This window comes from Nipponia nippon, unplaced genomic scaffold (assembly GCF_047370975.1).
Source record: "Nipponia nippon isolate SJK-2023a ecotype South Korea unplaced genomic scaffold, ASM4737097v1 scaffold_5, whole genome shotgun sequence".
Lineage (NCBI taxonomy): Eukaryota > Metazoa > Chordata > Aves > Pelecaniformes > Threskiornithidae > Nipponia > Nipponia nippon.
In genome coordinates this window covers 76,405,334-76,429,979 of record NW_028262369.1, presented here as the reverse complement: position 1 = coordinate 76,429,979, position 24,646 = coordinate 76,405,334, and the positions used below count along the sequence as shown (strand labels likewise).

At 45.4% G+C, this 24,646-nt stretch overlaps 1 protein-coding gene across 3 annotated transcripts in view; it reads right to left on the bottom strand.

The window, feature by feature from the left end:
- Nucleotides 1–21,849, bottom strand: part of WIPF1 (WAS/WASL interacting protein family member 1) — a 57,506-nt gene extending 35,657 nt beyond the window's left edge. The window contains exons 1-2 of one of the 3 annotated variants that reach the window (XM_087732034.1): nt 21,682–21,849; nt 208–321 (exon numbers count right to left, since the gene is read on the bottom strand). The gene's annotated coding sequence lies outside the window, so the exon portion shown is untranslated. Of the gene's footprint in view, nt 1–207; nt 322–1,243; nt 1,324–3,752; nt 3,794–21,681 lie in introns of those variants that run through there. The other 2 variants (XM_087732035.1, XM_087732037.1) reach the window with 2 other exon arrangements.
- Nucleotides 21,850–24,646: the final 2,797 nt, after the last annotated feature.

The window sequence follows — 24,646 nt, the reverse complement described above, 5'->3', positions numbered from 1 at the left end:
CTGGCATTGCCATTAATCCTGCTTTGGAGAAGAATGACTCTTAGATTGTCAAACTGCAAATCAAGACAGGAGATGGCTCTATGCCTTCTGACTCTCACAGGCCAGGGATGACACGCGCCGGAGATGTGTTTCCCTGTGCTGCGGCTCACACTGTGACTCCTCCCCACTCCCGTCCCTCTCCCCGTGCAAACCCCGCGGGCTCTGTACCTCCTCACCAGCCGGAGAGATGCTTGCACAGAATAGGAGGCCTGGCAAATTCAATCCAGAATACACTTGCTGAAGCTAATTAGAACGCAATAACATTTCCCAGGTTGCACATTCCTGCAAGGAAGAAAAAAAAAAGAACTATTAATTGCGAAACCGAAATGTTGGGGACCACAGATCCTGGGTATGTATCTGTTATGTATCTCCTTGCGTAAGTAGAAATTCTGCATGAGAAACCAGCAGCATGTGAAGAGGAGCCCGCCTCCATCTAAAGAAGAATCAGAACAGGAAAGTACACTGACTGTGCCCTCCATATCAGTCCCTGAGGCCAAAGGGCCCAATTTGTTCTCAAACAAATTCAAGATCATTCCCCTGACTTCAGCATAGCATAGTAAAAGCCAATATAAATGGTGGAATGAAAGCAGAAAAGCCTAAAAACATGTGTGGATGGATGTAGTGGTAAGATCGAAAGGAGTTATCCACTGCTACAGCTGCTCCTCTTAAAAGAGCCATGGTTCACCAACCAGCTTTGTAATAAGGAGGTTTCTATAGTTTAGGCTAGAGAAAAATGCATGCACAAGCTGAAACAAATCAACTAAACAAAAGTAAAACTAACCTCCTCCAACCTCTAGATGCTTTTACCAGCTAATTACAGAAATGATTTGCAGAACTTGCATTCAAGTGGGAGGGGGGGAAGGAAGGGGGAGGGAACGGCCAGCAAGACATGACAGAGACGTGCTGCAAATAATGTCCCAGCAAAAGATACCCTTGTCCATTTGATGCATTTAATATTAAAAGAACAAAATGTCTTTAACAATCAAGTAAATTTAAAATAAAATGTAAGAACAGTAACCATTCAGCATTTTATGGATTTACTTCTATTTAGAGATCAAAGTCTCAAGACTCCAATCCCTCCCTGGTATGAAGCCTTTGCATACACTGTGTGGTGAAATGAAACCCACAAGGGGATCCCGCTATAAACTCTCTGAAGCTGGCCTATGCAGTTCAGGTTTGCATTAGTTGGTGTTGCACATCTTACCTCCAGTTTTTTCCCTTGCAGATAGCAGGACAACCCTGTGCTGTGGATCCAAGTGCGCAGCAGACACAAAGTCAACAGAGCAGTGCAGCTGAGTAGCTTTTGCGGAGCACAACTGGCCAGTGATTCAAGTGGTATTCTGAGTGGTTTATTTGGTTTGTTTGCAGAATTAAGGATACTTTAAAGTTGCTTTCATCTAACTTTGAAGCTCTCTCAAACTTACAAACTTTTACACTAATACTGCCCAAGGGAAAGAAACCAAAATAATTAATTAAAAAAAATCATACAGGAAAATTAATTTTTCTTCCATAGATGCTATGAATATGTGCAAACACATACACATATTCTCCCCTCCTTCTGAAGTTCAGTAAAAGAGGAGGTCTTTTTCCTGAGCACAGAATTTGTCCCCATCTGGTTCCATTTTTTACTATTTTCTTTTTTTGGTTTCCTTCTCTCTCATTCCAATCCATATTTATGTCCTTTTGTTTAGTCTGTACTCTTTATTCCCTTTCCTCTTTTTGCAGATTTCCTTTTTAATTTGTTAGGGAAAGAAACATTCTTTCCCTGGTTTTCATAATGCAAGCTGGTGGAACGGCCCATTCAGAAATTCCCCCTCTCCTACAGCCTCTCCCGCTCTTTCCCTCTTCGTTGTCTGTGCTCAGTCCTGGTAGCAGAGTAAAAGCATTAGGCTTTATTTATTTAGGAAAGTGTATCAGTTTATTTTTTAATTCAATTTAAAATATCTGGCACAAATGACTGTGTGGAGGCTCAAATATATTATTTATGAGCCATTATATTTATCTTAAAACAACTCCTAATCTATTTGAGATGAGACGCTATAAGGCAGGATTAGGCTGAAATGAAAACGTCTGCAGTGGGATTTTACTAAATTGCTTTTAAATCACATTCTTAGTTAAACAGAGTTCACAGTGTTCTGGTGAAGGCTATAAACACTAATAATGCAGAAAGGCTGATTTTGGGCAGAACTCCGGCTCTCTTTGCAAAACTTGCCTGTTTTACAGAAGCGGAGAAGCCCAGCTAAGGCCAGAGCCTTCTGCGTGTGAAACTCGAAAGCTCAAAACCCAAGAGCAAGCTTTGCAAGGCTGCAGATAATGAGAGCTGCAGAGCTGCAAACTGCCAAGACGAGGGCCCTGTTATTCCCAAATTGCTGAGACCCTCAGCGCCTCGCGGCAGAGCCAGAGCCAGCATCCGCCTCCCCAGGCAGGAGGAGGTGAGGACTTCCCTGCTCGTGCAGCCTGGTCCTTCCTGAGCTGCTGCGTTCATTTTACGTACTTGTTTTTATGCTAAGATCAGGACGAATGCACTAGGCGATGTGACGAAGGTAAAACAGCAGTGCAACTTAGTCTGTTTTGCTACAGATTCAGGGAAATATTTTTTAAAAGAGTTGAGAAGTACAGGCAGTTTTAGGAATACTTGCCTGACACTCAAATATCTGATTTTAATCTCTGGCGTGCCCTTGGTACAGCATCTGTCATCCCCAACAGCTGCATTTCATGCTAGATCGTGACCACTTCCACTGTCCAACTCCCTCCGCCTGGCAAGCTGGGGCCCTGCCTGGCGAGCCAGGGAGTCTGCATGGAGCAAGCACCTCCGCCTTCCACCGCGGCTGCCGGCACAGGCTGCGCAGCCGCCACCTCCTCTTCCCCCCATGCTCTCATAGCACCACGTGCGCCTCGCGCTGGGATTTAGTTTTAGTTCAGATTCTGTGAAGCACTACTACTATATTCTACATTTTATCACCCTGAAGTTTATTTTCTTTTTAACTTTCACGCTGACTTTGCATTCAAAATTCTTAATTAATCACAATTGTCTGGTAATATTTAAGAATAATGATTTTTTTTTTGTGTAGGACTACAAAATGTACATCCCATTAAACGGCCTCCCTCCGAGAGCTCCAAATTCTCCAGCACCAAACTGGTGCTCTTTCATTCCTGATACGGCGCATTCCCAGGCCAAAACCCTTCAGCACAGAAAAGCTGGGATGGAATTCCTCAACAGAAATCACCAGGAATGAGATAAAACCTTAACAAGAAACTATACCAATAAAATCAAGCAGAACAGCTATATACTCAGTTCAACCAAAACAAACAAAGTGAAGTTCTCACTATGGTCAATAGCTTTAACCTGTGCTTGGAAAGGCGCTTTCTGGTATTTATCAACAATGAACACTACTATTAAAAATCCACACCTTTTGCTCATTATAAGAAAGTCTTAACAAGATGGAGATTAATTCACGCTTATAAGGTGATTCAGGTCCACACTGCCGTTGTACAGCAAGGCTGGCTCCAAGCTTCTCACAAACCGGGCTAACTCACAGAAGAGCTTCCTATTTTTGCCCCGTAAGGTCCTGCTCCGAAAGCCCTCGTTGCTCACTACCGGCTAACACAAGTGCCATATGGATCACTTCTTATCCACCTCCATCAAAAATACGTGAAAATATGTATGCAGAACCGCTGCAGGATGCTTAAAGAGACATTTTAAGAGGACTAACCTGTGCTATTTGAATCCGTTGGAGGTCACCCAGTTCTGAACTTCCCCAGCAGCTTCAATCTCGTTTCCTGTAGCGCGGCATGTGACACCACACTTCCTCACCGCACCTTGCTAGACTCGCTTTGCTCACTTTTTAAAACCAGATGAAGAAACTAACTGCCCCTCACAGCATGTTTAAGAGCTTTCTGCTCTTGGACCACTGACATTTCTGCATAGCCAGAGAGGCCTCCTCTGTTGCCTTCTGAGTCACTCCATGATTCAATGGACCTTTTTGTACTATTTCTTTGTATTAATACCAAATGCTGAATGTGATTCTGTTACAGTATGGTCAGTACCCCCCCCCCCCACCCCTTTTAAAGAGGAAACAAATACAACAGTGAAGAATGCAGTTACGCTGCAGGCGTGGGAAATTTCAGTTCAAGGATATTTGTTTATCAAATTTTCAGAGTAGTAATGAATTGATCTATTTGAATAGATGCAGTTATCTGCAATTTTCAGAAATATTTTTCATTTGAACATGGCAAACAGCTTTCACAGGAGTTTGAGTCCTATGAAAAATAGTTTATGACTTCAGAAGAGTAGAGGTTCTCTTCTCAGTTGTAGCAGTGTGCATCCATATAGTGTCATCTAGTGATGGGACAAACAGGCCTGAACATATGTCACAAAAGGAAGGACAGTCAAGTCCTGGATTAGAAGAGTATGTTTACAGGATTAGTCAATAGGTGGTGCTTTAGCAGAACTATATTTTTTGAAGACATATGAATTTTGGAAAGGCAATCTAATCCTAAGTGGTACCAACACCAGAGAAGCTGACACAGCCTAGAATTAAAGTTTGAAGACTACTATATCAGAGAAGAGGCAGAATGGTCTTACCAGGGTCAGCAAGGAGATACTGCTGTGCTGGAAGATGCTCCTTGTGGAGCATTTTAAACATCCTTCAATTAGGCTAAGGGGGCGGGGAGCAGAGATCAATTAAATGTCCCTTTATTTAGCGAGAGCTGAAATAACAACAGCCAACGCCTGGGGCAGTGATCAGCCTGGCAAGGGCTGAGTGAAGGCAGATGGGTTACACAGCCAGAGGGGTCCCTTGGAGACTGATAGCACGCGTGTGTTGGGGCACTGATCGGACGTAGCTGCACCTAAGTGTGAGTGTGAAGAACCTGAAGGCAGGAAGAGAGCGAACAGACAGTAATGCTGCACATCTGGGATGCAAAGCTTTCAGCAGCAACACTCATTTATGGCTGTCCTCCCACCATGCCCCATGGCTCTTGGGCGTGTTGGCACAGTGCCTGTGCCATGAATCGTATTGAGGAACTGATCTAGTGTTCAAAAGTTATTAGTTGTTTTGTTTTTTTTCTTTTTCTCACTCTCAGGCAGCAGGGGACAACTGCTAGCATGAAGCTGGCTCTGCTTCTACCCAGGCTGTAACACAAAACCACAGCTTACCATGAGAGGCCCAGAGCAAACCAATGGGAGCTTCTTCTTTGCCCACTGGTTGATGCATTCTGTGTCATTTCTATGTAAATTAAAAGGTTTCCACTAAAAATGCCATCTTTTAAATTAAACTGTGCCAGATGAAGACATCAGTGTTGTGACCAGCCTCCCGGTGACCACCAGCCAGGGGTTACCTCCCTGTCTGCTGCCTTGGGGCTTCCTACCACCACTCGCTAGTTTACTACTATCAAACGAGCCAAATCAGCTCCAATAATTTTTATCAGTGGGTTGAAGTAATCTGACTGATCCCACTGGAAATCAAGTGGCAATGGTTTGGAGGATCCCTCCTACCCACAGAGAGGTGGGAGTGGTGACTTCTGGCAAAGAGGCAGCAACAAACAAGAAGATTTCACAGAGCAGCAGGTGCCTGCTGCCGGGGTCACGGCTGCCAAGTTCTGTGCTTATGCAAGAGTAACCGCACAAGGATAATCCTACCTCCCCTGGAAGTTGGCAGACACAGTATAAAAAGTTGCTGGATAAAGGGCCAAGCTTGGGAAAGGACAGGATCCGTTCAGGCTGACAAGGTGAGACTAGCACAAACCTTTCCAATTCAAGGAACTTCAGCAGCTAAGTATTGAACAAATCACACCTATCTAACAAGAGATATAAGTATTTTAAGTCTAAACACGCAGAGGATACCCACACAAAAGGAAATACACGCACGACTGGAAAAAAGACTAGTCCACAAAATGGATGCTTTTGCATCAGACTCCTTTTGGGCACGCGCACGCCTACTTGTGCACGCATGTCAGCTCCTGCGGTTGTAGCAGGAGTGCATGCGCAAACACATGTCCACAGATGCACCTGCTCTGCCCCCATTTAAAGTTTTGGGCCAAATGGCCAAGGTATTATTTACACTGGAAGACACTCGCGAGCACTGCGAGACGCAGGCAGCTTCAGCCTTTTCCCCTCGGTAAGCGTGCAGAGACATGATACACTGGACCCCGCGCTTCAGAGGCGCCGAGGGGAAGTTGAAGAGTTCAGGAAGTGGCCGTGTTTGCTCTCAGCACACTGCCTCTTTGTCCTCCCCCAGCTGCTCGCCCAGGGGCTTCCAGCCAGCCCAAGCCCCTCACAAGAGACGGGTTATTTCTCTCCATTTTAAGAAGGGGCTACGTTTACAAAGTCACTTTTAATGTGTCAACCGCCGCGTGAGGATCTAGCCGCGTATACTGGACCGTGCCAGAGCTGTGCTGGGAGTCGCCGGTGGGGCAAATGTACTTTTACATCCCCCCAGATGCTCCGGGTTGTTCAAGACAGGAGGAATTTGTTCGCTCAGCAGGTAACTCGCAGCAGTCTCCCAGCTGCTTTTAAGCTACGCCCAAGGAAAACGGCCTCCCAAGGTGTTGCTTCAGCCAAGTTCAGAGTGCAGCGGCACCTTGGTGTGCCCTTCAGCAGGGCCACGGAGAAGGCACTGCAGGGACAGCAAAGACAGGAGAAGACACTGCAGGGACAGCAGAGGCAGCTGTGTGACCCGAGCCATGTCCACAGAGCCCTCACGCAGCAGGGTTTGCTGAGCCACCACAGACACCAGAGGATCCGTCAGCTCTGACTACGGACCATTAAGACATGAAAGGAAACATCTGAAGCCTGATAAACTCTGTCCTCTGTAAACAAACTGCTTATTTCTCCATCCTTGTCACAGATGAAGAATCTGTTGACTGGCACCTTCCAGAGGACTGAAGCCTCAACAGGATTTTCGTCAGTAATCTTAGGTGATAAGCCAACTGCTTGTAACTAATGCTGTATCTCACCTCGCATATACACAAGACAAAGCCATCTCTGTCTTCTGAGTGGAAAGCTGAAGCTCTTCCTTATGTACACCTGGGTACCTAACGGAGATGTGCTAGTAACTCTGTAGATGGCACAAGTTGTTTTTAAGAGCATAAATTGACTTCCCCTCACTTGCCACGAGATCAAACAGCATTTGATTTATGGATAAAGGACAACCCCGGCAGCAATAACAAGTTGCACAGTGGCCTGACAGATAAGCTACACAGGGATGTTAGTAGACACAGCTGTAAAGCCATTTACACAAATAATTTGCTGTCCTGTGCTATGGGGATAAAAAGGCTCTGAGGTTTTGGGTTTAGATTAGAAATGTGCACTACCCTACACCCACACATTTGAGTATACTGGACATGGTTAACGGAGCATCCTGAATCCCAGCATTCAAAACCCACACATACCACTTGCCTTATAAAAATGGGCCCTATTTATTCATTATATGGAAACTCACGCCCTTCACTGATATGGCTAAGGCTATAACACACACACACACACAGAGACACACACACACACACAGAGAGAGACACACACACACACACACAGAGAGAGACACACACACACACACAGAGAGAGACACACACACACACACAGAGAGAGACACACACACACACACAGAGAGAGACACACACACACACACAGAGAGAGACACACACACACACACAGAGAGAGACACACACACACACACAGAGACACACAGAATAGTGGGTATGGTGGGGACTGTTTTCTGTCAGGTACCTGTCACCAGCAAATATGAGCAATTAACATCTCAGTGATTGGGCAAAACAATCTGTACTGCTCCTGACCTCGAGCAGGCACAACACGTGTGAGTGCAAGAGTAAGCCATCGTGTGGAGCTGCTAATATGCAACTACAAAAAAAAAACCCAAATCTGTTCGCCAAATCACCAGAGCCAAGCACTAATACAGAGGTGTTCAAACTTCAAAGCAGGACCACAGTCGGCAAGAGTTTGTTGAAAGAATTACAACCAGGCATGGAAACTGGGACTTCTCAGTAGCATATAATCCCTGCTGTTTCCATTTCCTCTTGCTCATTATCGGCACAGGCGGGGGCTGAAGATTAGTAAACAGTGGGTGTTTGGGGTGAATTAGAGCATGTGTGATGTAGAGCTAGGTATCCTGGTGGCATCCGTGTGACTTCGTAGAGAGATGTAAATATTTAATGTTGCCCACTACGTTTCTTCAGAACGATGAAATATTAACATGTTACTTGGGGGTGGGAGAATCATGAGATAAAACAAAGTTTATCGTGACCTTCATCTGGGGTGTGAACAAAATCTGATGGTCAAAAATTTTCTGGCAAATCCCCCCTTTGTAGCCCTGTGCATTTTGATGAAGAGTTTTCACACTGCTCCAGTCCTGTCTGAAACAAGAAAAAACAAATTCTGGGACAAAAACCTTTATGCGGCTACATGCGTATGAGACATTACTTCTTCAGCTATCTCCCTTGGATTTAGCCACAGGTTACCCTTTCAGAGGACAGCCATGTGAATAAAAGCCATTACAAAGAAAACGTAATATGCCTAGGAACACCTATGAATTTCTTGAGTGAAAACTGCTGAACTGACAAACCTTGCTCTCAAAGAGTTACTTGTCCTCCCTGCTGCAGTAATATAGATATTAACAGACTCCTGAAGAAAAGTCCTGCACTGCACGTATATTATAAAATATATCATAAAATAGATTTCTAAAAGGAGAACTCCATCTTTGTGAAAGTCTCTTCATATCATTATAGATATTTCAAATAACCTAAATTTGTTCTCAGGAACCAAAAAAGAACTTCTATTAAAAGGAATGGCACTGGTTGTTGCTTACAATACTTAATTTCCCATAAAGCCTAATTTCTAGTTTGCAGCCTTTTTGCACAATAAGCTTGAGACATAGTTTCTCTTTGACCTGATCAAAGAATATGAGATTACTCAACAGGTCCACCAACATAAGAAACAATGTATGCTATCTTTCCAAAGAATTATTTTCAACAATTTATGCTCAGTAAAAATTGCCTAGCTGTTTTTCTAGAGCAGTGTTTGTTATACCTTGCCAATCGCATGCCTAGTGTTCAAGTATCTTTTTCGACATGAATATTGCTATGATGGTGATATTAAAAGATATTTATTATTGAGCGATTTGTCTTTAGCTATTAGGATGAGTCTTAAAGTTTACAAAGTTTCAGGTATGAACAATACAATGAAGAGTTTTTATGTACTTGCTTATTTCAGTAGAAACCATCAACTGTTTTAAAAGATCACACTTAAATCTGAGTAATACTTTATGCTCAAAATTCCCATCAGGATTTGTGTACACACACGCACATATGTACAAGTGAAAAAAGCTGAACATATCTGCACCTTAGAAATCATGACCTACCACAACATCCACACATTTTAAAGCCGCAGAAACAATATTCATTGACAAGAGCAATTTTTCATCTGACACAGGCCATACAGTTCCAAGCTGCTACTTCTGCTCAGTTTATTTCCCCTTTACACTCTGAATTTTCATACTGAAAGCACTGAAAACTTGCTATTAGGTAGAAAATAGAAAGGGAGCTAGCTACAAGCAGGATAATACAGGAGTATATATTGGCATGATTTCACTGGAGTCAGAAGAGCTGTGCACCGTTTTATAGTAGGAGCATCCTATCCAAAGCTCATACCCTTTTACTTTTTTTGTTTAAAAGGGAAAATAAGTCCCAGTCAGTGGGAACTTTAGTCCATTTCTTGCTTTCTTCCCATGGGTGGTATATTCCACACCAGGAATATTTGGATGCTGAATATGGACACAGATCAGAGTCTGCTCATACTTGCTGGGCGATTATAAAATAGAAGCAGCTTCTCTGCTGTGTAACGGATGAGATCTTTTATTCCTTGCTTAGGTTCAAGGGCCAGCAATCCCATACTGACTGGAACAACGGCCGAGTAAGGTGAGCAAGATCAGATCACGCATTTTTCTTTCATTAATATTTATTGAAAACAATATTCTCCCAAGAATAAACAGGAGAAAGAGAGCCTCAGTATATGAATATGTATATCCACTGCATGCCACATTCTCATTTAATTATCTATGCAATTACTATGAATTAGGAGAGTTTATTACTATGAATTAGGAGAGCAGTAGTTAAAAAAACTAACAGGGAATTGCAGGGTCCATGAAAAGCATCCAGATGACAGCCTTGGAGACTAACAGTCTCCATTTCCTTAGACAGTGAAAAATTCAGCCCTGTTGAGAGATTCTACATCTCACTCACACGTAAGGGGTACCTACACAGAACGCATCCAAGTGAGATTGCTCACACCACTATGCCCAGCATTGGTCCTGGTCTGAAAGGATCACTTGCTAGCCATCAGGGAACAATTTCGATCCTCATTCACCATCTGACTACTTCGCGATGGCTTTCAGCGTGGAAGTCATTCAATGCCATTTTGAGCAGGAACTTTTGTCTTGTAGACCTGGGACTCATTGCATTTAGACTACGCTAAACGTGATAGAAAGCAATGTTTAGTCACAGCTCAGCTGGCTTAGAGTTAAGCTGCTGATCTAGAAATAAAATGCCCTATATTGCCAATCACCAAAACCTGGTTTCATCAACATGCTGTTGTCCCCACAGCTAGCCAAATAAAAGGAGCTGGGCTTCTGATGCCTTGGCAGTGCAAGCCCCCACAACACGCTTGGGAACTGGCCATCAGGGTGAGCCCCTGAATGTGCCAGTTGAGACTGAGAGTGGAGGCAGCAGTTTGGTATTCTGGCTCAAAACAGCTTGGCACCAGATCGCCCTTATTAGCAGAAGCTCTACACAAGAATATAACTGAACTTGTAATCATCTGTCTGTATCCGACTGTGCATGCATTCTTTCCCCTCCCCATAGCAAAAGGCCAGGTATTCAGTAGAGAACAGAATAATTAAATTTATAGCAAAGTATATGGCTTATGGCTCTGAGGGTGTTACCTATGCACAACAGAAAACCCCATCTCTGTGTATTTTGAAGCATGGCTCTCTGAAAAGCTGCTGCTAACGGAGCAGAAATGCTTTACAGTCCAATTTCTAGACTATTCAGGAAAGCTGGCTGGCTCCCCTGCAAGGCTATGCCGCAGCAGGGACCTAAGAGAACAGCGCAGAGGAAAGTGACAGGGGCCTCCTAAAACCCTCCTGCTCGGTCTGAAAAATTACGGCTGCCCTAGAGTAAGGGGGGGGACTACAGCATGGGCCCCTCGGGGGAGACGAGAAGATTAGTCACGGGCATTTTGGTAGAGCCCAATGCTTCCAGTTGGTCTGTGGGCTGCATCCCAGGAGAGCCAGCACGTCCCGGCACGGTCCCTCACGAAGGATGAATTGTGAGCCAATACTCCCCAGCTCTCATCGGCAATGCCGTGAAGCATCCCCACACGCTGCGGGAGTCTAAAGGTGTTTCTTCACCTGCTTCCCTGTCGCCACGCACTGCCAGCAGGGGCTCGGCTACACCAGCTGTGATACAGGCTGTTTATACCTACTTGAGGTTTCATGATGTTAATAGTTTGGATTTAAGTAAACTTTGTGACATGTTTAACTTTGGGCTCTTTGCTGCTAAATGGGACAAAGACCGGTCTCTCAACTTCTAATGTCAAACCCAGCACCTCGCATCGCTCTTGGGAATTCCGGTTTTGAAGACCTTTGATTGTCCATGAGGCTATTTCCGTAATTATGTCCTTAAGAACTATTTAAAAAATCCCTAATTTTATACTTGCCCTTATACCAGACAGGAGTCCTCAGTGACAGGGTCTGAGATCCTGCACTGATGCCCATTACAGAAAATGACAGCGATACCAGGAGTCACGTGCTCCATTCAGAAATGACGAAACCAGGACCTGAACATGCCAGAGTTAAATACAGAGAAGTGAGACTGCACTTTGTGACAATTTCACTGGATAGAACTGAGGTTTATTGCATCAAACATGCCTGCAGATACTCTGGGTTTTCTCCTCCCTGGTACAGTCACATCACAGCGACCCTCCAAAACTAGAAGAAAGATGCCAAGGGCACTGGAGCTTTGGAGCAGAAGAAAGAGTGATCCTACCTTCAGGATGGTGATTTCCAAAAATAATCAGCAGTGTCCACCAGAGAACAGGAGGAGCGCCTCCAGAAGCCTGAAGGAAAACAGCCCAGAGGAAAGTCCCGGGAAACACTGTCCTGACATTGCCCGGAGCAATCCACCTCCACTGGTCTCTTCTCAGCACCGATCCCCCCCAGCAACCTTACATCAAGGGCAGGACTGGACCCAGGGTTGCACCTACCAGCCCTTTTGCTAGTCCAGAGTGATATTACCTAGCTAAGAAATAGCAGTGGGACAGTTCCTTATCTCTGTATAAAGGGAAGAAGGTGAAAATACACTTTTTTTTTTTTTTTTTAACTTTCCCTTCTTGCAGGGTTTTCCGTTCTATTTTCGTTTGCTTCTGTCCATACCTTACAGCAAAGGCCTTGGAAGCTGTAAATGCTGTGGTATCATATACCGTGTGGTATCATTACCATGGTTTCTTCAATGCCTCAGTCTCGCTGATTAGTGAGTGGATGGTGAACAAACATATTTGTGAGAAGAATAAAAGCTTTCAGTCTAAGCAAAAAGGAGCAGTCATATACCACTCTTACTGTAAACAACTGTAAACTCCATTATTCCTCCTAAGAGGAAATTTTCTTGGGGGACTTTTAAAGTAACACAAAGCAGAAGACAACAATGACAGTTCTTTCCCTTGGAAGCACAAAAATCCCTCAGTGTTCTCATTTAAGTACTGCACATGATGACATCCAACTGGGTTTTACCCTGCAATTCACTCACATTATCAGGGATGTTCTGCTAAACAACTGGTGCATTTTAGATTAATAAAGAGGGAACTTGTCCAGTCATCTCAAGCTGTTTGTCAGTTATGGAACACTTCATTTTCTAGTTCCCTATAGCAGCTCAAGTTAATTCGTCTTCCTCTTGACTCCAGTCAGCATGCACACTTTTTTTAAGGACGCACAAATGAAAAAAAGATAAAGCTATAATAAAACTTGAAGACACTGATCCTGCAGAGAGCTGCTAGGAAGAGGATAACCAATAAATGAGGAAATAAATATTGTTCTGGTTCCAATTAAGGGGACAGGTAAGCATAAGTATGCAGCAACTCTTCAGACTAAGACGCTTCACTTTGAAAAGCATCATCTTATTTGAAATTAAAACTAAACACAACAAGAACATGAGTTGTTCATTTACACCCAAGGGACACTAGTCAATTCAATTAAGAATAATCTGTTTAAAGTAAGTTGTGCCATGAAACAAGTTTTCTGTCCCTCCCTAAGCCACTTATTCAGATCAAATGCAGAACTTGTAGTTGAAAACACAGTGGGAAGGTCCAAGGGAGAATTACTTCCTTGTGGTTTGTTGCTGCCTAGTATTAAAACAAAGTTTTGGGGCTGTCTGCTGCCATTTGAGAGTTTCAGGTTCCAAGACGCCGCCAGAACCATTGATTGGAAAAGCTGTACATTTAAGGAATATCTTTTTCTTCGTTGCAAAGTAGTATTAGTCCGAGGTAGTTTGAAAATGCAACCTGCAGACAGGAACAATGATACACTGGTAGGTGTTGCCTCTGTGGCCTCAGATGAATAGCATTCTCTCTAAAACTGAAACAGTCATACTTGCATACCTTCCACCACACCGCATTGCTGTAATTTGATTTTTCATTTCATCCCCTTGGAATAGAAAATGTATTCTACTGGGCATTGGTCAAATGCATTCCTTATTCAGAGGCCTTAAAATCAAAGACAAGATGTATGACCATAGGAAAAACAAGAAGGAGCATCTGACCAAACAGAGATACATATAAAGAGCTCAATACATTGAGTCATACAAACTCACTTACGTGCATGAGCATGTGGTTTGTTTACTTACAACATATGCAACACACGGCACCCTTTATGGTTTACATTTAATACTTCCTTTAAAAACTGTTTTCAGTAGCTTCAAATGCTAAAGTAAGAGTGAAAATTCTTTATTTTGCATTTCCATTCCAGAAAAAAAAAACTTTAGGAAATACATTAGGCAAAGTGGGTCAGTCAATGTTGGGTAAATTGGGACATGAGGAGAGCAGTGACTGATGTGATGGCCATGGGAGGACTGATGAGTTGGGGTAAATTAAGAGAGGACTGTAGAGCTTAGTACTGCATGGCTGATGCTGTGTTTGCCAAACTGCAATCCAAATTGATCCAAAAGAGTGTCGAAGTAGTATCCTTGAATTACTAACTGAGGAACATTTCCTCAAGTAGGAGGTGAGGGAGAGAATAAGCAATCCTATCCTTCCCCCCCCAATATTTTTCATCATTCTATGTCTTTCTATCAAAAGGCTACCTAGCTGATGCTAGTTACACAAAACCAGTTACCATCCTGTTTAGACTACTCATAAAAGGAAGGCTCCTGATTCAGTGCCACCCTCTTACAGTTCTGGAGTGCTACCTCAGCACTGGAGCTTGGAAGCTGCCTCCAAGCACCCACATCTTTCCTCGGGGACCAGGGTAATTTGAGGGCAGCTATAAGGTCCCACCATTTTCAGAGCCTGCCGGTGAGGTGAACTAATGAGGCACCATCTGTTGTTCCCAGCAGAAATAGCAGAGACACCACTGATCTAGGGCAGCAGCTCTCAAACTTAACTGTTCACATCACTGCTTTAAAAATGCAAAAAAGGAAAAGAAAAGAGAAAAGAGCTGGGGAGAAAAATAGAAGCTCAGGCAAACTCGTCTTTCACTTCTTGAAAAAGGGGCCAGGGCACAGCTCTGAGCCACTGAGTGCACAGACTAGTCTGGAGGGACACTGTATCTGCTGGAACTCATTTTACCTTCTTAATTCCCAAGAACAAGTATTTTAAGGATCGTATTTTGCACATTTGATAACACTGCACTCACCTTTTCAGTCTCTCTTGCCTATTGAGATCTTTAAACCAGCAAAAGAGAAGACAAAAAAAAAAAAATCTGAAAACAAGACCAGGGTCTGGATCAGAAAATTAATTACATAGCCCATGATTTAATACTCAGGACTACAGGAGATTAAGTTTTATATACCCTCAATGTTCAGTGGGAAGAAAGTCATGCTGCGGTGCACTGAGCCGGTGTTATAAACCTGGGGGCAGAGTCTGGACCTGCCAGCCTTGGAGTGTCCGTGCCAGCACGCTCTCATGTGCGCTGCAGGTATTTCCCTTGCCAAGAAATCCCAAGTTCTCAGCTCTACACATGCCCCATTGTAAAGGCACCTTTTCTAAGGTTTAAGACAGTCTGTTGTATTCAGCCATATTACTGAGCATGGCTAATTTGGAATACATTCACAAGCACTCACACTTGTCTTGCTTCCTCTGCAGCCAGGCATAGCACCCATACCTATCTTCCAAGCAAAGCTGCCCAGACAATTCAGCTTTATGTAGCTGGCAGGCTCAGCTGTTTCAGGGCATTACTCTGACACACAGCTCTCTTCACAGAACAGCAATGCACATGTATAATTTGACAACAGGTTGTGGTGACAATAAAATAACACATTATCATATCTGATTTCTATGACTTAAAGGATTTCCCAACTTTCCATGCCTGCTGATGCCCTCTTAGTATTTAGACACCCGTGTCAAGTGAGTTACAAAACCCATCTGTTATTGTGGTGAATAAGTGATGGACAGATCTGCTGAATGATGCAAGGCTCCACTGACTTTTAGTTATGCTTATGTAACTCCATAGTTTCACAGCTGCTAATAATTAGCAGATGACCTGCATAAGTGCTAGACAAAAAAAAAAAAAAAAAAAAAAAGATGGGAAAGGAGAATCCTGCTTCATCACTTCAGAAACAAGCAACCAAAACAAGAGTAGTGATTTTTTTTTTTTAATCTGCCATGATTTCCTTTTTCTCCTCTCAACAGAATTCAGACAAACACAGCATAACGAATTCAGCATAACTTATAACTGAAGATCTGAATGGTGCCTTGTTCATAGCATTTGGATTTGAAACACAGATGCAGTTAACTCACAGCTTAACTCCTTCCATGGTACTCTTTAAAATGCTGATCTGTGTTCTTCTCAGCTTCCAGATTTAAAAAAGTTTTTTTCAAGTGATTTCTATTTTTTTTTAAACAAAGAGAGATTCAAACTTGGATTCAGTATACAGCTTCCTTTGCTCTTTTCCTCTCTTAAAAATAAGAGATTAATTGTTATGCAGCAAACTGGGAATAACATCACTTTCTAAAAATTTCCTTTGCAGCTCTTGTCTTTATTTCACCAAATTCTTTTCCAGATCTGATGTTCTCAGTGTTTCCTGAAAAAGTCAATGCAATAAACTGTTCTTTAGTACTAAAAATCCCTATGAGTATGACAGATAAAAGAAAAAAAAAGAAAATTATTGTTCAGAGGGTAAAAGTAGTCTCTGTTGCTGAGTGATGTGAAAGTAGTTGAGTAGGGAAAGGAGATGGTTTTATGTTTAAAGACTACATCTTTTAGCTACTAAGGCACTAGTCTGCCAGTCAGGAGATTTATGATCCTCTCCCAGCACTATTACTGACCTGCTGCTATGAGACTTTGGGCAAAGTCACTTCCCTGCACTATGCTTCTCTATGCACTTGAATTTTCGAAGCCTGAATGAAGACTTCTCAAAGCCATTTTTGGATGTTTTGAGACCACTTTTATTCCCAGATGTTCCGGGGACAGACAAAAGCAGCCATGCTTATCCAGTAATGCAGAAACATAGCATACAGCCAGCTGGAAGGAACTGCTAGATCTCATCTGGTTCAGAGCAGGGCTAACCTGGCTTAAAGCAGATTGCTTGGGCCTTGTCTAGTCCAGTTTTTAGACCAACTCCAAGGACAGAGACTCCACAATCTCTCTGGACAACCAGTTCCAGTAGTTGGCCACCCTCACCACAGAGACCTTATTGGCAATTTTCATAGGAAGCAGTACAAGGAGCAGAGGAATGCAATTTCTTCTTAGGGCTCACTTCTGGTCCTGTTAAGTCAGGGTCCAAGAGAATTCAGAGAGAAGCCTGCTCCGCACTGCCTGCTCTTCATGGCAAAAGGATTTCAGCACTCAAGCACAGCATTCACCAAAAATATTAGAGAGAGGGAGGAAGAGGGAATCACCCTACTTCCTGAAGGTATCACAAAAGAAACATGCATAAGCTATTTTGGGCTTGCTGAAGCTGCTAAGAGCATTTATTTTAACTTCTGTATTACTTCCCATTAAAGAATATCCTGTAGTTTCTTCAGCAGGAGATATGTACTCAAGTTTAGCTCAAACGAGAAGGAGAGCCCTCTCATGGAAACATGCACTGGAGGACAGGAGGGCCCTTCACATGGACTTTGTCCCAGGAAGGAAATGGCAGGAGCTACACACACGCATGCACGCTGCAGTGATTAAAGATGAGGGGTGCCACATAAACAGCTTAAATCTTAGGAACTTTTGCTTCTGCAACATTAGTAGTTTAAGGAGTTACAAAATTATACATTTTATCTCCAAGTGTACTTATGTGTAATTGGAACCAAATGTAGAACACTAACAAGGTTACAGCAGAGCTAAGTGCTACAAAACAGACTCTCAAACTACTCCTTGTGCTTCCCATTTCTCTCCTTCCAGGAACAAGGAAAAATTTTTATTCTGAACTCCTTTGATCTCTCAGATTTAGATGAAACTGCTCCCTCGCCACTTGCGTCTCCAGCCTTAGAGACACTCTTCGCTGATCTTTGTGAACTGAGTTGGATGAGGCCCAAGGACAGCTGCTCTTTCAGACCTGAGTGCCTGCAAGGCTGAAGAGTGGCTGCAGTATCTTTCAGAGCCCTGACGTTCAGGGTTATTTCCACTGAAAAAAATAATCTTTTCACGATTCAGATTTCACTTACAACTCAGCAGCAGTGGCATAGTGCTTGCAGAGAATCACAGAGTACTAATGTAGTAAACAGTTCATTGATTTCCTTCCCCTTCCTCCTCTTCAGATATCTAGACTACGCGTACATGTAGCTGGTGTTACATGAGAGCCCTACGCTGTTACCATACTGATCACCACAAGCATCCAAAATACTTTAAACAAAACCTTCTACTAAAGCAAAATTCTAGATATCTTTATTGAATTTAGTTTTTAATAATCCCTTTTCTGGGCTATTTGCCAACTAACAGTTCAGCAGTTGTTATTATTAAGTAACAGACAGATTTTCCTGTAAATCTTTGAAGTAACGCACTAAGCAACAAGTACATGTTAGCTGCACACCCAACGACACACAGAACAAACAGCTGCCTTGAAGATTTGTGGCCACTTCCAGTATCCTCATCTTTGGTACTACCAAGATGTGTTCTACCAACCCAAAACTTAACTATCTCCCCATGTAAAGAATGCTCTCCCCACCCCTACTCAAATACAGCTAGCACCATGGATTTTGAGCCAAGATACCTTACAGTCCCTTTTCATAACAGATCCAACAGACCAAGTATTAAGAGTCCACTGCACAAAGAAAAGGAGAAAGTGTCCGCATTAGAGCCAAGAATAAGAGAAGTCAGTAGAAAGAACACAAAAGCATTTAATTAGATTTGAATTTTGATAACACTTCATTGTTGTGAAGAAGCCACAATTAAGACATGTTTACCCTGGCAAAAGCATAAACTTTAAAGAAATCCTCTCCCCTCTGTTGCATCACTATTTCTCATGGTTTCTATACATAAGTCCATTATCCAGATGGAGACTCAATGTAGTTAAAAGCACAGAACATTTCTAAAGGCTGCTGTGTAAAGACATTTTACTAAATTGTATATATACACACTAAGAACAACATGTGTGCCTCCAAGGGAAACCTACGAATTCCTGTTGGTGTTGTCTAACAAACGTGACACGAGAAACTCTTTCTCCTTCCAAACTTGGTACAAGCAAGGCAGAAAACTAATAGCTGTTAGAACTTTATACGCTGTAGGTAATGGAGAGCAATACTGCAGCGTGTTCCCTTCACAAAGGGATTAGCATTGCTCGTGCTCCTCAGTGGCCTCTCCACTGAAGAGAGGCTGGAGGTCATCAGCTGTAAAGGTCATACCTGTTGTCACAGGTGGGAAATTGCTCTTTCTATAGCAAATACATTCTTCTAGATGCACACTTTCAATTCTGACTCTACTGCATTAGTAAAAGCACTGAAGCCCTGATGCAATTTTGTGATAACTTTGGGTTTCTTTTTAAAAGAAAAAAATAGTCCAATAGTCTTGTAGCAATGCAGCCCCCAAAGACAGCACCTTGCTACCTAATGCCATTCAGAAAGTAGTGTAATGCTGTTAAAGTTAGCATGTGGAAGTTAGAAGTGTACTTTCAGTAGAAATACTAAGGCGGCAGCAGCAAAAGTTAGGACGCAGCTAGAGAGCTTCAATTGTTTTAATTCCCATTTGCTGGGGTGAGTGATTTCAAAGCAAGAGGCAGGCGAGAGGCAGCACAGGGCTGATAGGGGACTTTTGTACAGAGGGAGTAGCTGTTCCTCCTCCCCTCTCTCCTTTTCCAGATATTTTTAACCCAGATTGCTGAACCTTTCAGCAATTCAGTTTACAGCATAACCCCACAGACAACTGGGAGAGGCTGAACGAGCCGCAGTATGGGGAGGGGGGGGAACAGGTGAGCAGCAATAAGAGGCAAGAGAAGGGTGGGAGGGACAGGAGCGGAGGCAGAAACCCCTAGGCTGCAAAGCGCACTGTGTAGAGTAACCGCAGCCTCTAGAGCACAGCCCCTGCCCCGAAGAGCTGGCACTCCAGTCAAAGCCAACCACAGGAACTGCCGTGCCTCTCGCTTCACATTCCTCGGAAACTTGCCTTAACCAACTATGGAAATAATTGTTTCATGTACAACATGGAGAACTACACATTTGACAGGCAGATGCTAAGGGCAACGTCCTGCTTAGCTTGAGGTCAGAGGATGCTGAAGAGCCTAGCAGAGTGAGGCAGAAAGACACACATAACACTTGAGGAATGAAAAGAGAGGAACAATAACAGGGACTCAAAAGATACAATCTCATATTTTTAGGATATTTGCTCTTGCTAAACAGATCTTTAAACAACATTTGTGCACATATAAAAAGCTTTTCCTCTCCATTCGCAGCTTTTCTCTGCCCCCCCGCCCCGATTCTCTCTCGTACTCTCTTCCTCAATCTCCCTTTCTGTGCCTGTCCTCCCCTCACGTGCTCCCGCTGCATGGAGGGCAGAAGCGCTCTGCAGCAGCTGTATTTCCTCCTCGCATGCTCCTTCCCCTCGCCCGCTCCGGCGGAGGGGAAAGTACACGCCAGCTCAGCGGGCTGGCGGCGCAGGTACCTCCATGGCAGCGCTGCCATCCCTCCTGCCTTTATTGAAGGCAAGGGGCTCCCGAGCTGGGCACACCGTCGGGAACATGCAGAGGTCAAACAGACTCCGAGAGGACCCCTTCCTTTTCACACAGCCTCTCGGGCCTCTGCACTCTGCTCCCAGATTGGGCTTGGAGGAGCTAATGGACAGAAGAAATGGAGAGAAAAGTAGAAAGAGAGTGAAAGAGGGCATGAACGAGGAGCAAAACACACTGCTCATCCTCTGGAGGTCAAGACAACTGAGAACAGCTACTTGTTACAGCTGCTTATTACAGCCTAAGACAGCAATTTAAAAGTACCCCACGGTGGGTTCCTGAGCAAGCACCCCGTAGTGCCAAAGTGCTGCAGCACTGCTGTCAAGGCCTGAGCAGGGCATGTGGCAGCAGCAGCAAAACACCTGCTCTCACAGAAGGGATATAGTCCTGCACTGCAGAAGGTGTTTGTTAAAAGATGAAGCACAGCCATTAGAGTAGCAGAGGCAAACAAAGGGGAAGACAAGCTAAAACTTTAAGACTGTTTACTTGAGGTTTCCAAACTTCACTCCTTCAAAAAGCCCCCAAGAGCCAGCTCAGAGGGCAGAGACCTGCTTCGGTTGCCTCCACCATAAAGCCTAACTACAAGGCTCACCTCGACATTTGCTGCAGATTAAAACACTTGAGGGAAAAAAGCTGCAGCACAAACATCTGCACAAGCGCGTGACCGTAATGGCACCCTGCTTGGGTATCACACGTGCGGGCAGCGGTGTGTGCCCCGGCCCCAGCGTGGCTCTTCCCACCCTGCCACGCCAGCTGGGATTTCACAGCCTTGGCCGTACCACAGCAGGGATGGACGTGGATGCCACCAGCCACCTCCTTGGAGGTCCGGGCAGAGGCACGGTCAGAGCTGCCAAGAGGGACCGGGGGCTGCGTCCGGAGGCCAGCGCCATCCTCCATCCCGGGCACGCACCCAACCCCGGGGAAAGCGGGAAAGCGAGGGAGAAGCAGGGAGGGATCCCAGCCCCACGAGCACGGCTTCGGAAGGCAGGAGGAGCGCGTCCCAGCCCGAGAGAGAGCGGTCTGGAAGAAAAGAGAGAAAGAGAAAACAGGCACGAAGCGAGACCCGGCTCCCAGGGCAGGGGCAGCCGCGGACGCTGCCCCGCCGGCCGCCCCAACCCTTGTACCGGCGGGGCCGGGGGGTGCCGAGCCTCCCCAGCGCGGCCGCCGCCGCGGCCCTGCCCGCCGCGCACGGACCCCCCCCGCCCCGCCGGCAGCGGGAAGCGAAGCCCCGTCCGCGTCCGCCTCCCCCCGGGCGCCGCCGGCCCCGCGCCCCCTTACCGCGCTCCGGGCGGGCTACGCGGCGGGAGGGGAGTGCAGCTGCCGCCGGCGCTCCAGCCGCTGCGGCGGCCGGGACATGTTGGGCCGGGCGGCTATTTATAGCGGCAGGAAGCGGCGCAGCGGCTGGGCTCCGGGGCTCTGGGGCGCCGCTCCCCCGCCGCCCGCGCCGCCGCACATGCCCCGGCCCCGCAGCGCCGCGGGCGGGCGCCGTCAGCCGGCGGTCGGTGGGTGGGTGGGTGGGTGTCCGCCCGCCCGCCCCGTCCCGTCCCCCCCGTCCCCCCCGCCTCCCGGGGTCGTCGGCCCCGGCTAGCAGGCCCGGCCCGGCCCGGCCGGCGGAGCCAGGCTTTGCCGAGGGGTGGTCCTGTCCGGGCGGCGTGGGGGTGCTGGTGATGGCCGTGCCCCCCGCCCGTACCTGCGGTCCTTCTGTCCCAGGTGTTCAGTGGAACAGAACCCAGTCAGAGTTAACGAGATAGCCGCATTACAGGGAAAGGTTTTGAGGGTCCCAAGTGCTAACGACCCGAACTGTTACTGTTGGTAGCTTTTCCAGGGATTCATCCTGTTCAAATCCTCATCGGTTCCCTGGCTATACCCATTACCGGCAACTCCGCTTTCTGTGACCTCTTGGCCTCCGTTGCACCCGCTGGCAGGCAGTGCCGGCGGGAAGAGGTGCGCTGTGCCCTCCCGCTCCTGCTGCCCCGGCCTTCTGGGAAAGCCGCAAGCCCCAAAGGCCATTAAGCAGGGCCTCCTCTCACCCCGGCTCCCGATGCTCTGTTTGTCCGCAGAGCTCTCAACGTGCTTCATTTTCCCTACCTGCCTCCGATGGCCTTGATAGCAGCCAGCAGGGGAGAGGTAGTGGAGCTTGGGGAATGGCAAGGCAGCAGGCAGAGACACACATTGTGGAGTAGAAACGTAATTAAACAGTAGGAAAGAGGTACTTGCTTTTTCCCTTTTAAGGTTTGCAGTATTCAGAGGTGTGGGAAGGTCAATTACCCCTCTCTACATGATGCCCCAAAAGGCATTTGTGCTTCTTATCTCAATTAACTCCTGCAGAGATTGCTTTGCCAGACAAGCAATAGATTCTGCTTCCTTTTCCCTCTCAACTTGACTAAGTTTTCCAGAAACAAAACTTCTGTTACTGTTTTTGGGTCCAGCACTGAAGTCTTGAATGGAAAAATGCCCAAATTATATGTAATGGAGTAGCTTGGGCAGATAGGACCAAGGTTTGAAGGGCTAGAGCTGTGTCCTGAGTGCCTATGTGAGCCAACGCATTGATCCCGCATGCTTTTGCCTCTGTAGGATTTCACATTTTGGAGGTATTTGGATGTTTTTTGTTTCCTCCATGCCTGAGCATGGTCCAGCCCAAGCAGCTGCATAACAGTGTTGTCTAAAATATATGAATGTTAGGGACAGGTGTCCTGAAGAACTGAAATACATTCTTGATTCCCTTGTAGCAACATGTCCTAGCAAGGTCAAAAACTGAGTAACCTGTGTACTGAGCTAACCTGCTACAATTTACTTTCATGTTTTGACCAGGAGATGACCAGTTGCCCAAAGACAGCCTTATGGTGAGACACACTGCCCTAAGAGCAAGGGCATTACTGATTTGCCTTCAGTGTAAGGTTTCAAACCTTTGCCAGGCTGTTATGTAGGTCATTTCTCTGTTTCTGTGTCATTGCATGCTTGGAGCATTACAAGATGGACACAAAAACTCATTCAATTTTTTCTCTCTACCCTCTTCTGACCCATGTGCACAACCTAGATTAGCTTGCAAGCAAAAATTATGGCGCTCATATGGAGCTCAAATGGAAAAATGACAGGTACTCTGCGTTTACTGCCTTTACAGACCTAAAGCTCCCTAAAGAGGGTCACATATCCACATGAGGCTCCTAAGCACAGCATACTGTGTTTGGGTCGTTGGTTAGCTGAAAAGTCACGTAGAGGCAAACAGCTTCCTCTTGTCTACGTACTGGGGAAACACCATGTGATGTGTTTATTCCAGGCTCCGTATGGGATAAATAGCAAACACTGATACAGATCTGCTCGGCTGTTAGAAGTTGGGAAGACATGCTGCAGTGGGAGGTCTGTGCTGGGATGATGGGAAACAGTGACAACCCTTGCTAGGAAAGAGTGCTCCCTTTATGGGGAATCCACCGAGTGACCCATCATCGCTGCGCTGCAGTAGCCTACGAACTCCTTTGGACTCTTGCCTGCTAGTCAGTCTGGCCTGTCACATGGTAATGCATGAAATTGTCCTGTCCTTGTTGTAGATAACCCACCTACAGCCAGCAGAACTCAGCAGAGCTCTCTCAATGAGCGTGGATATGGTTGCTTGCAGGCTGGCTGTCTTCCATATCTCTACCAGTCTTTTATACTTTAGCAGGGACTGAAGTACGATTGTTTCAGAGAATCTTTTGCAAAGCAGTGTGTGATTGCCCCATCTGTAGTTGGGCTTTGATTTCCAGAAAGGGAGAAGGTACTCCAGAACTTTGTTAGAAATCACTGTCTGTGCAACATTCATCTGAGAGAAGCTTGGGAGACTTCGTACCAATTTCACAATTTTTCAGGAAGAGAAAGAGGGAGGGAATTTATACCCAGGAGCGTGCCTAGGGGCCTGGAGGCTGTGCTAGACTTTATCTAGCACTAGTAAACATATGAAAATGTGAGGTCTTGTGACTGGATTCAGGCACAGCAACCTCCAAAGTGTCCAAAATCAGAAGCATTTCTGATGTGCCAAACTATCGGTGACTTTAAAGGTGACATCTCGCATACCACCATACCAGAAAACAAACTTTTCAGGGAGGTAATGTGCTTCCTTTCTCCAATAGCAGCACAGTGTTTATGCACTTTGCGGGTCCTGTGTTACACATACTCTTTCGCCCTGCTGTCCCTACCCACTGTGGTTTGCTTCAGCTGTGGCAACAGGAACTGCTGAGTCAGCATGCTGATGAAACTCACACTGCTTTCA